At 40.1% G+C, this 15,706-nt stretch overlaps 1 protein-coding gene across 1 annotated transcript in view; it reads left to right on the top strand.

Annotated features, from left to right (window-relative positions):
* LOC136841781 (mucin-2-like) overlaps positions 1-15,706 on the top strand; it is a 244,327-nt gene that overhangs the window by 199,673 nt on the left and 28,948 nt on the right. The gene's annotated exons all lie outside the window — the stretch shown is intronic.

The raw sequence follows: 15,706 nt of genomic DNA, 5'->3' as shown, positions 1-15,706 counted from the left end.
TTATCCACTCACCTCCATCCACCTCACTATCACTACTGCCTTCACCCTCTCCCCTTCTTTCCTGCCTTTCCCACTTCCTTACCCTTCTTACCAGTTTCCTTTCCCTTTCCCTTCTTCCCTTTTTCTTCCCCTGACTTATCCTTACTTTCCCTCTGTTCCTTCCTTTGCTTTTCATTCCCCCTTTTCCTTACCCTGCCTCTCATTCCCCTCGTTTCTTACTTCCTATTCCCATATCACTTTCATCACTCACGCTTCCATTCACTTCTTCCTCCTTTTCTTTCTCTCTTGCCCCTTCACACGTTCCAGAGAACCTGCCTCCAACAGCCCCTTCTCCAAAAAAACACCCTTGAACATACCTTTCATCATTTCTTCCACACCTCTCATCATTCCTCCAACTTTTTATCCATCCTCTCTTCCATCCTCTCTCTTCCATTCTCTCTTCTGACTCTTTCATCTCCCCTTTCATTTCTTCTTTTGCACTTCTTAGCATTCCTCCCATCTCCTCCAACTGACTCCTCAACTCCTCATTCTCACTCCTCAGCCTCCCATTCTCCTCCTCCAGCCTGCCCTGGAGTTCCCTAGCCACTCGGAGTTCCTCTCAGTTTCTCTATCTCACTCATCCTGACCTCTTACTCTCACTCGACCCACCACAAACAATCCTAACGGCTATTTTACAACAGCCCCACGTTGGGCGCCAAATTTATGTGGCGGAATTCTAACCCACAAACAAAACAACAAACAACACTCACCCTGATCTTCGGTTGCTGGAGATGGATAAAGGTCGCCGCAACAACCACAACCGCAAACAACCACAAACACAACAAGGAAATACAAAAAGAAACAGAACACACACACAAATAAACAGCACACAACAAGAAAACCAACAACTCCCAGAAAAGCATACGACAAAAACTGTCCCACACAAGAACCACTGACCGGCACTAGCTCTGACTAAAGACTCCCAGAAAAACTGAAAAATCCTCTTCACATATTCCACAGACAGACAGACAGCGCCGCAAACAAACTAACGACCTCATCCCTCTTCCAACAACCGAAGCACTCACTCACGACAATTACACACACTCTCTCTCTCTCTCTCTCTCTCTCTCTCACAAAACGTTGGGAAATGCTAAATAAAAACAAATTTATTTATCCCTCTATAACCACAGAGTTGAACAGAACAGAGGCAGCACAATCATGCATAACTGCTGGCAGTGACAGCCAAGACTGATGCCATTTTGCCACGAGTGTCATTTCAACAGTGCCAGTTACTTTGTCTGTAGTGGCGTCCCAGTTTTCCTTTTAAAAAATCCAGTGATCTTCCACATCAGCTGTTTAATATTGTAAAAGTACTTTATTCATCATCAAAATTTCACAGTAAAATTACTTTCTCAAAGAACAGTTTAGGTATGCACTGACGGAACTGAATGTGTTAAAACCATCCAGATGACGATGGCATTGAATAAAAACTCACTTGATGAAGTTAGTGATGAAAGAATACTGAAAACAGCGAAGACTTTGTTTATCATTGCTCCACTGACCTTCCATTAAAACCATATATTTATATGGTTTGGTTAAAAACACATGAAGAAAATTATATTTTGAGACCCATGGTTAACTCTGTAGGCCTTGCTTTGTATAAACTTTTAAAAATGTTTTACAGAATGGCTATGGACACTTTTATGAATATCTCAGGCACCTAACCGATTAATTCATTAGACCAAAAGCCCATATGGTATAAGGCCGTCATGTACTTGACCTGGGGCACTATATTAGTACTAAAGGGTGTTTGCAGCATTCCTTTGAGCCCCAAGCTGCACTCACTTTTATTAACCTTTTACTTCAAATCCACTCCTGATTCCTTTATTCAGCCTATCTGTCCAAGTTCTCGATCTGTTACTTCTAAGTGCAATTCTGGGGTTTTCTCTTGGTTCACCTTTTAGATCCTTATACTTCATTTTTATTTTCTGGATCTCTTTATCTTGCTGTCCAACCGCTCTAACTACTTTACACTTTCACAAGCGCTGAATGGCTAGGCTAAAAGGTCACCAGTGTTCGGCGTGACAGCATAATTTCATCAAAATGAAATCAGACCAAAAGGAAAAATTAAATGGCATCACTATCAATCCTTTCTCTTGATTAGTAAGTGTTGATGTTTGCTCTTTATTCACAAAAGTCCCTATTGGATACCTAAAAATAAAATAACCGGATTGGATTTGAAAGGCAATACTATCCATGCGTGACCGTTTAACCATTTGTCATTTGTGTAGAAGAGCAGACTTTATGTTTATTGTCAGTAGAATGAAACAAGTATTTGTAAGTGTATGGCAAAGATCTGTTTAGCGGTAATCGGCGAACGATGTAATTGATCACTCTTCTAAAGCTGGGTGAGTATTGATTGCAAATAAAAAACAATTTAAAATGCACTAAAAAGTACAAAGTAATTTTTTGAGACACCAGGATTTTCTTACAGTCAATCATGTCTACAAAAATATAGCGTGGACGCTAAACATGGAAGGAAATGCTACAGGAAATAAAATTTTGTTTTATTTCTTGTAACATTTCCTGTTTGGCGGCCATGCTTTTATTTTTGTAGACATGACTGATTGTAAGAAAATCCTGGTGTCTCAAAAATTTATTTTGTACTTTTCAGTGCATATTAATAAAAGCATGTTTTAATATTTTTTATTTTTTATTTTTACTTTTTAGTTTTGACAGAAATTAACCGGTTCATGATTGTAGCTAACGAAATTAAGATCCTGTCGAGCCAAAGGTGGTCTGAAAAATCTGTAGAGTTGTTAACATATTCTACTGAGTCAAAGACGGTATGAAAGATCCAGAGTGTGTCATACAAATCCTGAGATACTACTAAGGTCACTGCTGACCTACTGCTCATTTAAGGTTCTATTGTCACCGGGATTGAGTAACCATGCAAAATTTCAAGCCCATGGGACGAAGGGAATAGGTCGAAAATTGTTACAAGATTTGACCCAAACAGACAGAGAGATAGACAGAAGTGAAGTTAAATAAAAGCATCTAAAACGGTAAAAATAAAAGACCAATCCCACCAGAAGCATTTTTATCATTTGATAGTGCCTGCTTTTGCAAAACTGTTTACTTGATAATCAGCAACAGATGGTATTTACAACTTATTTTATTGTTTCACGAATTTCATGTGCATAGATTAATTTCAGTTAGAAATTCTGTATGATGCTGAAAGAATCCCTCAGTACGAACCCTAGGCCAGAGCTGAAACTCGACGAATTAAATGGGACCAAACGAAAGCCAAGTGTCCTTAATGTATTCAGATAGCAGCTGTCTGTTTGTATGTGTTCTGGATTTTAGATGAAGAAACACTTGTTGCATCAGCATTCACATGAATAATGCGGATAAAGCTAGCGTAGCATTAATGTAAACATGGAATACATACATAAATATTAATGATAATGTCCTCAGTAAATTTTATATTAAAAGAAAAACTGGGTGATGTCTGTGGTCGTGTGCCTGTAAGTAGAAAAACATGGCTCTCTTTGTTTTGCATTTGTGAAGCAATATTTCTCCCTTTATGGGGATGCTCTAGTCTCTGTTGATGTTGTATACGTTGCCACAACAGTCACAATAGAGACTCATATTTCTACCCTAATGTAACAGTGAAGATCCAAGAATTTTTATGAAAGTTTATATTCTTGCAATTTATATGCATGCAAGTGGTTGCAATCTTAATACCAAGGTAGGATATGTGAACAGGCAATATTCTTCAAATGAACTGTTACGAAAATGCCAAATCATAGGTTGAATGTCACTCATGTTGTGAAAGTACAGCCAGGACAATTTGTGCTGTATGACGTTCCATGGCTTAGGCTAAGAGTTGCGTGCTGTCAGGCACAAGAAAGTTGTCCTAAATATATTCTGTATTACAGGAACGAGTTACAGAAGCAAGTTATGGGAAGGAACCGGTCACAGAAGGAGATGGTTGCCTTCACAATGTATGCCACAGAATGTAAACCACTGTAACCCCTGGGAAGGCATAAAGAAACTACGGAAGTCAAGTTTCCATCCTCAGCCTTAACCTGGAACATGAAAATTCGTCAGACTTCGACCTGAAGTGCCAGCTACAGTTAAGTCTGAGACAGTACCTTTTATTCTTGCTAGCTTTGGCTAAAGATAAAATTGATATTTATACCCATATATAGGCAGTGTGTATTAGATAGATATACACAGCCAAAATTGCGCGTTACCACTTGCTGGGTTATGTATAGCCTACGATAGTGTAACGAATGTTTGATAACTTTCGTCAAAACAAGAACTGTTGACGAGAGAATATATTAATATTGTTAATAACATTTGAAAATAGTAACTATATCCAACAATATTAAGAATAATAATAATGGTTACAGTAAAATGTAAAAATTACCAATATTTGTAGCGGAAACAATAATAGATGCCATGCCGTGTGTTTTACTGGACATCTTCATCTTCCAATTTCTTCCATGCATTTGTAAATAAGTGTTAATGGTATTTGAAGACAAAGACGTTGATGTTCATTTCTGTGAATAGCCTCTTGTTAAAACATTCGCTTGCAATAGTATTCGGTACGAAACAAGTGACAAAGGTGTTTGTAACACTCATAGAACGTAACATTACTTATTAAACATTCTGTCGGGATCCTCGGTCATTATTCTACTGACAGAGTATGATCACAGCTCTTTGACACGGAACATCTGTGGGGAATTTCCTTGTTGCTCATACTCATAGAATCACAGTCCTTTAGAAAACATAGCCATCAAGACCAACTACTTTTTTTCGATCTCCTCATTCTTTTTCGATACATTGATGCCCCTGTGTAATTCGAACCCACACACAATGATCATTATGTCAGAGTAAAAAGTACTAAATAGTTTCTACACACACATACACACACATATATATATATATATATATATATATATATATATATATATATATATATATATATATATGTGTGTGTGTGTGTGTTGTTCATGTGTATGTATATATGTATATACATGCGCTTTTTATATACTGTATATGTATGCTAGCTGACCAACCGGCACTGCCCAGAAAACTCTGAATGACAGTCTACGTGTAGGGGAGGGAAAAGGAAAGGGGAGAGGGAGGGGAGGGGTATGGAAGAAGGAAGGCAGGAGGAGGGGAGGGGTATGGAAGAGGAAGGGTAGGGGGAGGGGGAAGAAGGTAGAAGGGGAAGTGTTTGTGTTGACGGCCCTACTGACAGATCTAGGTGAATTGACAGGTTTTACTGTGGTGACTGTCCTTTGTATCCAAGTATTACTGTACTGTCTGTCCCTTTTATCCAATTATTACTGTGGTGACTGTCCCTTTATCCAGGTATTACTGTGCTGTCTGACCCTTTTAAGCAGGTATTGCTGTACTGTCTGTAACTTTTAACCAGGCATTACTGTACTGTCTGTCCCTTTTATCCATGTATTACTGAGGTGACTGTCCCTTTTATCTAGATATTACTGTTCTGTCTGTCCTCTTATTCAAGTATTACTGTGGTGACTGTCCCTTCTATCCAGGTATTACTGTGTTGTCTGGCACCTATAACCAGGTATTACTGTACTGTCTGTCACCTTTAACCACTTATTACTGTACTGTTTTTCCCTTTTATCCAGGTATTAATGTGGTGACTGTCCCTTTTATCCAAATATTACTACAGTGTCTGTCCCCTTAACCAGGTGTTACAGTACTGTCTTTCCCTTTTATCCATGTATTACTGTGGTGATTGTCCCTATTATCCAGCTACTACTGTGCTGTCTGTCCCCTTTATCCAGGTATTCCTGTGGTGGCTGTCCCTTTTATCCTGGTATTACTGTAGTGACTGTCCCTTTTACTCAGATATTACTTTATGTCCCTTTTATCCAGGAATTACCGTGGTAACTGTCCCTTTATCCAGGTATTACTGTTGTGACTGATTGTGGTGACTGTCTCATTTAACACCCACTCAACCTAAACACACACCCCCACTAAACTGAAACATCCCCACTAAACCTAAGCACACCCCTACTAAACCTACACACACACTCCCCACTAACCTGAAACACCCACACTAAACCTAAACAAAACCCCTGCTAAACCTAAACACACCCCTGCTAAACCTGAACACATTCCCACTAAACCTAAATATACACACCCAATAAACCTTAACACCCCTCCCCCTCTAGTAAAACTAAACACAACCTTGATACAGGAAAGAAAAGCATTTTCAATAATATATTTCTATGGTATTGAGTACATGGAATGAGGTATGATATACCCACAGAGTTAATTTACCACATAAGTTACAAGGGAAGGGGGAAGGAGGCCTATTATGGTTTGAAACCTACCCTGTTATTTAAGTTGGGTCAAATGATGGCCACAGGCCAAATTTTTGTCTAGACTGGTCAAGCGATAACCACATAAGTTACAATTATTATTAAAACAGTTTAACCAGACCACTGAGCTGACTATGAGCTCTCACTGAAAATCAAGGATTTGGATGTAATGCCAGGTCTAGGCACTGGGACCAAATAGGTCATTCAGTATGTTGATGGATGAATGAATATGAAATTAAAAACTGCACAAAGGCATATGCTCTCATACTGGAACACACTCACACAATACATTTACTCATGTTTCTATATATACTCACTATTAAGGTATATTAAAATTCAGAATAAGTAATGTTTTAAAATTTTGATGTCTTAAAAATCATTAAATGCCCTAAGCGTTTTCGGATTTTTTTTATTTACTTATTTTTATATTTTATTAATTAAATCACAGTTTTTCATGAACATTAAAATCGAAATTAGTGAAAATGGAGAAGATTCTGACAAAATTTCTCTCATTGATTTAATCTAATCCAAAATTTGATAATCGCTGCTGGTTATATTTTGGACATTCACACAATACATGCTTGACTGTTATCACTTTGCACTCTGGGCATTCAGGAGGAGGGCCATGGAACTCTTCATTAAGTGTCCGTGTGTCAAATGAGTATGGCCTATTCAAGACGCAATCAGAATTACTTGTGCATGTCCCTCTCTCTCTGAAATGATGAACTCCATTTTCCAACACTGGATTTTATATTTCAGTTTATTATTTTTCAGGTTCTTCATTTCATATATTTTGCCATTTACTTACAATGATTGCTTTTATATATCTTATATGGTCACTAATAGGGATGTTTACATTTTCTCTTGTCATGTGGACTGCTTCTTTAGCTGCTTTATCAGCCTCTTCGTTTCCTTTAATCTCTACATGGGCAGGGATCCAACATATTTCAGTATTTTTCCCATTATTATACAACTTATGGAGTAAAACTTGATCTATTGTGCAATATTATTTTTTGGATTGTAACTTTGAATGGCTTCTAACGCGCTTCTGGAGTCGCTATAAATCACAAATTTATTAAATGAGGTTTCATTAACTATTTTTATGGCTGATGCTATTGCACATAACTCAGCTGTAAATACTGAAGCATTATCACGTAGAGAGAATTGACACAGTTTTGTCTTGGGATACTGCAGCATATCCCACTCCGTACTGTGATTTAGATCCATATGTGTATGTTGAGTAATGTGGACCTTTTCAGATTATATGTTCTACTGTATGTTGTCTATGGTGTTCTGGGTGTATGAGTAATGTTTTGATAAATACTTTAAGCGTGTGCAGATTTTCATTCTATTCATATTCCAAGGGAGGAGGTAATTTTATTATTGGAGTTAGCTGTATATTTAAATTCAGTGACTCAAACAATCTTCTAAGCTCTAATTGGGAAAGGTGGTAAATGAGTGTTAATAAATATATCTCTTACTTCAGATAAGTTTTTGGTTGGAGAATCACTTGTCTGAATTCTCAGGGCACTCTTTATTGTTACTAACTCTCTATGGAGAGAGCAAGAGGTAGTTCATCACATTCAACTTGTAAAGATGACTTTGGTGATGATCTAAAGGCTCCTGAACATATTCTAATGCCTTCATTATGAACTGGGTCTAACGTTTTCAGCGTTGTGTCTGATGCTGAGCCATATATGTGAACGCTTCCATAGTCAATGACAGACAGCACTGTTGCTTTATACAGCATAGTAAGGGTATGTCTATCAGTTTCCAAGTAGTGTTTTAATTTTTTTAATCAGATTTAATGCTCTTTTACATTTTGATTTTGTGTATGTTATGTGGGCTTTCAGTTCAAGTGAGTATCAAAAATACTAATCCCAAAATTTTGCTGTTTGGCCAATTGGTGTGGAATGACTTCTGATTTTTAAATTATTTCTTCACCTTTTTCCAATTTTATTTTTATAAAACATTACTGCATGAGTCTTTTGTATGGATAATTTAAAGCCTACAGATGAGGCCCATTCATCTGTTTTTATTATAGTTTTAGTAATGATTCTCTCTTTTAATTCCAATAGGTAGATTATTACTGATGTCATTTGTTGCTAAAGTAAACAATGTGCCACTAGGGATGCTTCCTTGTGGAACACCATTTTCAAGTGGAAATGTACTTGACACTACATCAACTCACTTGAAAAGTGCAATTTGTCAACATGTTTTGGATAAACCTAAGTAAATGTTCATGGATGCTGTTTTTATGAACGTTTTTAATATTGCATATCTCCATGTAGTATCATATGCCTTTTCAATGTTGTTCAAACCCTTTTCGTATGTGGTCTTCTGGTTAGGGAGAATTCAATGTAGATCGGTTTACATTGTGACCCGAATTGAGTGGGAGTCAAAATTTTATTTTCTTGAATGTGCCAAGTTAGTCGAGCATTTACCATTTCTCTAGTAATTTGCATAAGCAACTTGTTGAAGAAGTTGGTCTGTAATAGTTTACATTACTGGGATCCTTTCCAGGTTTGGCGATAGTAATATTTATAGCTTTATATCATTCATCAGGAAATAAATTTCGTAACCATAAGTGATTATAAAACTGGAATAAGTACAACTTTGCCAAAGGTGCTAAGTGGCAGATCATTTCAAAACAAATATTGTCACCTCCAGGAGCAGATTTATTGCTGATGAAGTCAGCAAATTCCATCTCTTCCATATTAAATTTTTATATTATAACACATATTGTCTATGGTTTTAAAATTTATTGTTATTAATTCTATACTACTTTTCTTTCTGTGGAAGTGTTCATCTAAATTTTTATCACTACTTACTTTATAAGTTTCCTCCTATTACATTGACTTATTTCTTTTGGATCAAACTATTCTTTTCCCATCTTTTAATATGGCATGTCTAGGTGGTTTAATATGGAATACCATTTATTTTCCTGAATTTTCCCATATTTTTTGAATAGGGAGTATTATTAGAGAGATCTGATGCATATTTCCTCAATGAGATGATTCTTCCTTGAATTACTTCCCTTTAAATTTTGCAGATATTTTGTTAAATAGAAGTTTTAATGTATCAATTTCTAATAATAATAGTTTTTGTAATTTTACTTCTTACAGCAGTAATGTTTTTCAATTATTTTACTGAACTTTCTATTCAGATTATCTAATCCTCTTCCAATTCAGTGTTTTATTTTCATTAATTCTGTTAGTTTTTCAGACCACGATGGGACTTTGTATTTTGTTGGATGAGATTTTGATTTTGGTATTGCTCTATCAGCAACATTTTTAATGAAATCAACAAGAAACCTATTTGTTTCATTATGATCTTGTATATAATCAAATGGTGGGATGTTCCTAGTGTGAAATTCATATAGCTCCCAATCTGCTTTATGAATGTTATATTGGGGACACGCTTATGGGATTATTTTGTAATAATGAAATTAATATTGGGAAATGATCACTGGTACGCAAGTCATCAACTGTATTCCAGTCCAATCTGTCTACTATGCTTGTTGTACAGAGAGTTAACTCTACTGAGGAAAGCGTTCCTTGCATTTTTTAAAAATGTTTGCAGATTTCATTATCATTTATACAGCACATGTCATTTTGAATCTATGAATTATTCCATTCTACTTCCTGCTCTATTTGAGCTTGTACAATTACAGTCCCATATCAGGCTGTGAGCATTAAAATCACCTACTATTAATGTGGGTTCCTTGGCACTGTTCAGTAATTCTTTGGTTTGTGAATGTCGTAATTTTATTAGGTTGGTTGTATAAATTATAAATTACATAATTATCGTTTTTTACTCGATTTTAATACCTGATATTTGCAAGTCAGTTATGTTACAGGTACTTCGTCATGAATTACTTTGTTATGTACATATATGGCTGTACCTAAATTTTCCTTCTTGCTCTTGTGATGTAGATGCTAAGGTTATTTACCTACTGCTGATACAATTTTGTTGACATATTGTAAGCATAGTATCATTGGGTCATATTATTTTAGTAATCGTTGTATTTCTCCTAGGTGTAATCTGTGTCTGTACACCATATGTTCCATTGTATAATATAGATATTGAAAACATTTTTGTTATAGCAGTCGTTTTGTTTTTTTTTTTTTTCCATTATCAACTTGGATTTTTTCTAATAATTTACTCACGACATTCATATGTTCTTCTTTACAATATATTAAGTGTTCAATGCACATGCAACCTTTCTCATGGGGCAGGGGGGAAGGGGAAGGGAACAGAGGTACAGGACTGAAACCTACCCTGTTATCTAAGTTGGGTCAAATGGTCATGCCAAATTTTTCTAGATTGGTCAAACTTTTACTACATACGTTACAAGAGGAAGGGAAAGCTATTGAGCACTACTTGGAATTACCTGGATTATATTCCCAAATACGTTTCAAAGATGACACTTTGTTTAGAGTAGACCTCTCAGTTACTGCCCAGTCAAGAAAACTAAATTATCGGTTATCAAGTATACGCATTCATTAATGTGTCAACGTCTTCGTATTCTGAATTACGGAAATCTTTACTTGTAGGTCTCAGCTAATAAGTCTGCCTGTACCTTATAAGTAAGGTGTCTATCTGTTAAAGAGTATCAATTATTTCTGGGGATATTAAAGAACATCCAATGAAAGCAGTAACGTTGGTAATGATGTTAAGAAATATTTCATTGAAGGAAACTGTAATTTAAATAACAAGGTGATTTTAAGGCTAAATCACACACCAATGAACTGAAAACATCGGAAAGTGTCGGTTTCTGTCATCAGTTGTAAATAAAGCAAATGAAATCATTCGGAAATACTGTATTCTCCTTTACTTCCTCTTCTTCTAATGAACACCATATTCTTTGGCTCCGCAGGGGAGTAGTGACTTTAGTACACCTCATGCGGTGCTCTGTAGGCATTACTTAAGATTCTTTTTGCAGCGTGCCTTCGGCCCCTACCTGCAACCCCTTTGTTCCTTTTACTGTACCTCCTTTCATGTTCTCTTTCTTCCATCTTACTTTACACCCTCTCATAACAATTGGCTCATACTGCAACTGCGAGGTTTTCTCCTGTTACATCTTTCAAAACCTTTTACTATCAATTTCATTTTTCAGTAGTGAATGACCTCATAGGTCCCAGTGCTTGGCCATTGGCTTAAATTCTATATTCAATTCAACCAATTCTTTGAAGCTCAAATTTCAAGTCAGTGGCTCCTGTGGGCTTCTTCCATAGAATTGGTTTCATCTTTCTGAATAATAATAATACACAGTAGTATGGAACTTAGCGAGTCGTTCGGAAGAGCAACAGGCCATGCTGCAACAAGGCCAATTAAAACAACAAAACAAAACAACAGTTTTGTGGACGGGATGCTGAGGCGAGAAAACGAAAGTCCTAATGCCACTTCAGCTGACAATCTATAAATCACTGCTCGCTGTTCATTACCTTTTCTCCGAGTCGCTTCTCCCTTTTATTGCCTTCTTATCATCTCTTTCACTGTTTACGATCTCACTCATCAGTCGTGATGCCTTCCTCGTCTGGCGCCCACACTTTTATTTTTGTAGACTGATAAATTGTAAGAAAATCCTGGTGTCTGAATAAAGAGCAAACATCAACACTTACTAATCAAGAGAAAGGATTGATAGTGATGCCATTTAATTTTTCCTTTTGGTCTGATTTCATTTGATGAAATTATGCTGTCACGCCGAACACTGGTGACCTTAGCCTAGCCATTCAGCGCTTGTGAAAGTGTAAAGTAGTTAGAGCGGTTGGACAGCAAGATAAAGAGATCAGAAAATAAAAATGAAGTATAAGGATCTAAAAGGTGAACCAAGAAAAACCCCAGAATTGCACTTAGAAGTAACAGATCGAGAACTTGGACAGATAGGCTGAATAAAGGAATCAGGAGTGGATTTGGTAAAAGGTTAATAAAAGTGAGTGCAGCTTGGGGCTGAAGGAATGCTGCAAACACCCTTTAGTACTAATATAGTGCCCCAGGTCAAGTACATGACGGCCTTATACCATATGGGCTTTTGGTCTAATGAATTAATCAGTTAGGTGCCTGAGATATTCATAAAAGTGTCCATAGCCATTCTGTAAAACATTTTAAAAGTTTATACAAAAGCAAGGCCTACAGAGAGTTAACCATGGGTCTCAAAATATAATTTTCTTCATGTGTTTTTAACCAAACCATATAAATATATGGTTTTAATGGAAGGTCAGTGGAGCAATGATAAACAAAAGTCTTCGCTGTTTTTCAGTATTCTTTCATCACTAACTTCATCAAGTGAGTTTTTTTTTATTCAATGCCATCGTCATCTGGATGGTTTTACACATTCAGTTCCCGTCAGTCATACCTAAACTGTTCTTTGAGAAAGTAATTTTACTGTGAAATTTTGATGATGAATAAAAGTACTTTTACAATATTAAACAGCTGATGTGAAGATCACTGGATTTTTAAAAGGAAAACTGGGACGCCACTACAGACAAAGTAACTGGCACTGTTGAAATGACACTCGTGGCAAAATGGCATCAGTCTTGGCTGTCACCGCCAGCAGTTATGCATGATTGTGCTGCTCTGTTCTGTTCAACTCTGCAACGCCTTGGCCACCTGCCAGGATCCCAAGGCTCCCCTCCAGCTGACGACAGACGCCAGTAACGTTACCTGCGGTGCTGTTCTGGAGCAAATCATCAGCGGCCTTGTTACATCGCCTTCTTCAGCAAGAAGTTCCGAATCCGCGGTCGATACAGCACCTTCGACAGGGGCTCTACGCGCGATGCTTTAGCATGATTCGGCGCTAAGTTTCCTCCTGGAGGGGACGCCCTTCACAATCTTCACAGACCACCAGCCACTGGTTCCGCGCTTTTCCGCGAGAAGCAAGGGACGCATGGTCTTCAGACAACGGCACCTCTCATCATAGCCGGGTACCTGTTCCGTCAGGTTACCTCCCGGCAAGAAAAATCCGTAACGAGCGCCCTCTCCAGAGTCGGAGTTGAGCGCCAGTGCAACGGTGTAGATTACCAGGACCTTGCCGAAGGCAGGCCGTGACCCCGAAGAGGCCCCCAGCATATGCACCGCCATCACTGTCCCTCAGTGGCGGGACGTGACCGCCAGAGGCCCCAGTCTGCTCTGTGACATCGGCGCAGGCCGGCCGCCCTTTGGTTCCAGCCTCACGCCGCCGCCAGGTATTTGACATCATCCGGCCTCACACCTCCGGCAGGACAAGCCCAACTGCTTTCAAAAAAGTTCGTCTGGCACGGGGTGCAAAAGGACATACAGCCTGGGCAAAGCAATTGCCTGCGGTGCCAGACCAGTAAGTGGGTCGTCACACGCAAGTCGGGGGTAGCCCGAGTTCCCACAGCCAGGGCGCGCTGACCATCATAAAACGTCGTCGGGCCTTCCCCATCAGGCGGATCCAGATATCTCGTTGATAAACCCGTTCGAGTGGCCAGCCACGCCATGCAAGAAGCCACGCCGGCGCGTCGCCCGGCCCTGCTCCAGTTGGGTTAGCGCTTCGGCGTCCGGACCACATCACAACCGACAGGGAGCCCGCTTTCTCTCGAGCTGTGGTCTGCCCTGGCTCAGCTGCTGGGAACCACGCACCTACCACAGCGTACAGCCCAGCGGTAGCGGCCTGGTTGAGCGGATCTGGGTCGCCGAAAGTCATGTCCCTCATGGCCGCTGCGCCGAGGACTGGAAGCATCAGCTGCCCGTGCGGTCCTCCTCGGGTTGAGAAGGACCGCCCCAGAGCGGGCGGCACCCCCATCATGGCCTGAACAAACCTGAGAACCCCTGCGTGGTGCAGGGAGAGCTCGTGACGGATGATGTGCCCTCCCATCTCTGCAGAGCTCCGCGGCGTGGCGGTTACCGCCTTGCAGGCGCTCGCCCGCCGACAGAGCAGCCACCTTGGTACGCCACAGCTGTCATCCGCCACCCGTCTTGCGTCCCGAGTCGGCGCCGTCAAGTCCACCACCATTCGCTGGGGACCTTCCGTGCTGGAACGGAACGGCAAGGCGTTCAGCTGGCGCACTTCCAGGCAGAACGACTGGGTTTCCATAGACCGGCTAAAGCGCCTTCCTGTCCGGAGAGTCGGCGGAAGTACGCAGCACCCCTTCCGCCGCGCACTCCAGCACGCCCTCACCACATGAGGCGGCCGCCGGGGACACGCCAAACAGCAGCCTCACAGGCGGGAGGCCCCTCAGTTATCCTCAGGAGCCGCGGCATACTTCAGCGTCCACCAGGTACAGGGGATTAAATCAGGCCCAGCGTCCCTGGGTCTTGGGAAAGTATTTGTAAAGTCACCAATTCGGCGCCAGGATAGTGTTTCGGCGGCGCCATTGAATAAGTCTCGCTGAGCTTGTTTTCTTGGTGACTTCCCGTTTCTTCAAGCTAATTAGTCACGCACAAAACGTGCCCGGGTCGCATTTTAATCATTTTTTACTTTATGGTATTTATACGAATGTCACATTGTGTATACATGTTTCTTCATTCACAGGCATCAAGACTGTATCTATATTGTGTCTCTGTATGTTTCGTATTGTAGTCGTGCACTCGTTCACTGCATATTATTGTTTATTATTATTTTCGACCTCAGGTCTAGTCAATTCTATTGTCTCTCACGGCCCGGCGTCAGTCGCCACAATATAACCGCCTGGATCTGTAATAAATCAGCAGTAACCTTTACCTGCTCGTTTCTTTGACACCTTACAATATAAACTGCAACGTTTAATCAGTAATAAGGTCTGCTAACAGACATATAGAGCAAGTTGTGGGACGCCACCCTTAAGGCGCGTTTCTATAAGAGATGCGAAATAATGAGCAGGTGGACATGTACTGCTGGATTAGTAGTAGTTGTTGTTGTTTCAGATTTAGGTAGCCTTGTGCCAGCAAATGGGGCCTACCCATCTCACAGACTCATCATCAACATAGAATTACGGGCCGCTCTAGGAGCAAGAGCCCGTGCTGGCACAAGGCCAGCTAAATCCAAAACAACAACAACTGTACAATCCAGTTCAGTAGGAACCATCGATAAACCAGTCAACACCCAGCCAGTATGTCCTCAATACAATCCTTACACTGGTGTTGGGTGACGAAAGAGCCGATGAACGTCAGCAGATGACGACCCACCCGCCAACAAACCCTTCGCCGCCTCTTTGCTGTTCCCGAGTCTTCAATAGATGTCTGACCCTCCGGATGACCCACCCACCCTGGAGCCCCGGACACCTCACTCCGGAAAGCTTGACGCCACCCCGAACTCCTGTACCGGGACAGGCGGCTGACCAGCGACGGACCAGCCGACATCATCCTCTACCGAGATCGGCCCATATCATCCTTCGGCCTACTGTGTCCCCCTC

Source organism: Macrobrachium rosenbergii, chromosome 9 (assembly GCF_040412425.1).
Source record: "Macrobrachium rosenbergii isolate ZJJX-2024 chromosome 9, ASM4041242v1, whole genome shotgun sequence".
In the NCBI taxonomy this organism is placed as follows: domain Eukaryota; kingdom Metazoa; phylum Arthropoda; class Malacostraca; order Decapoda; family Palaemonidae; genus Macrobrachium; species Macrobrachium rosenbergii.
Note: the sequence above shows the minus strand (reverse complement) of the source record. Positions and strands in the feature narration are given on the sequence as shown.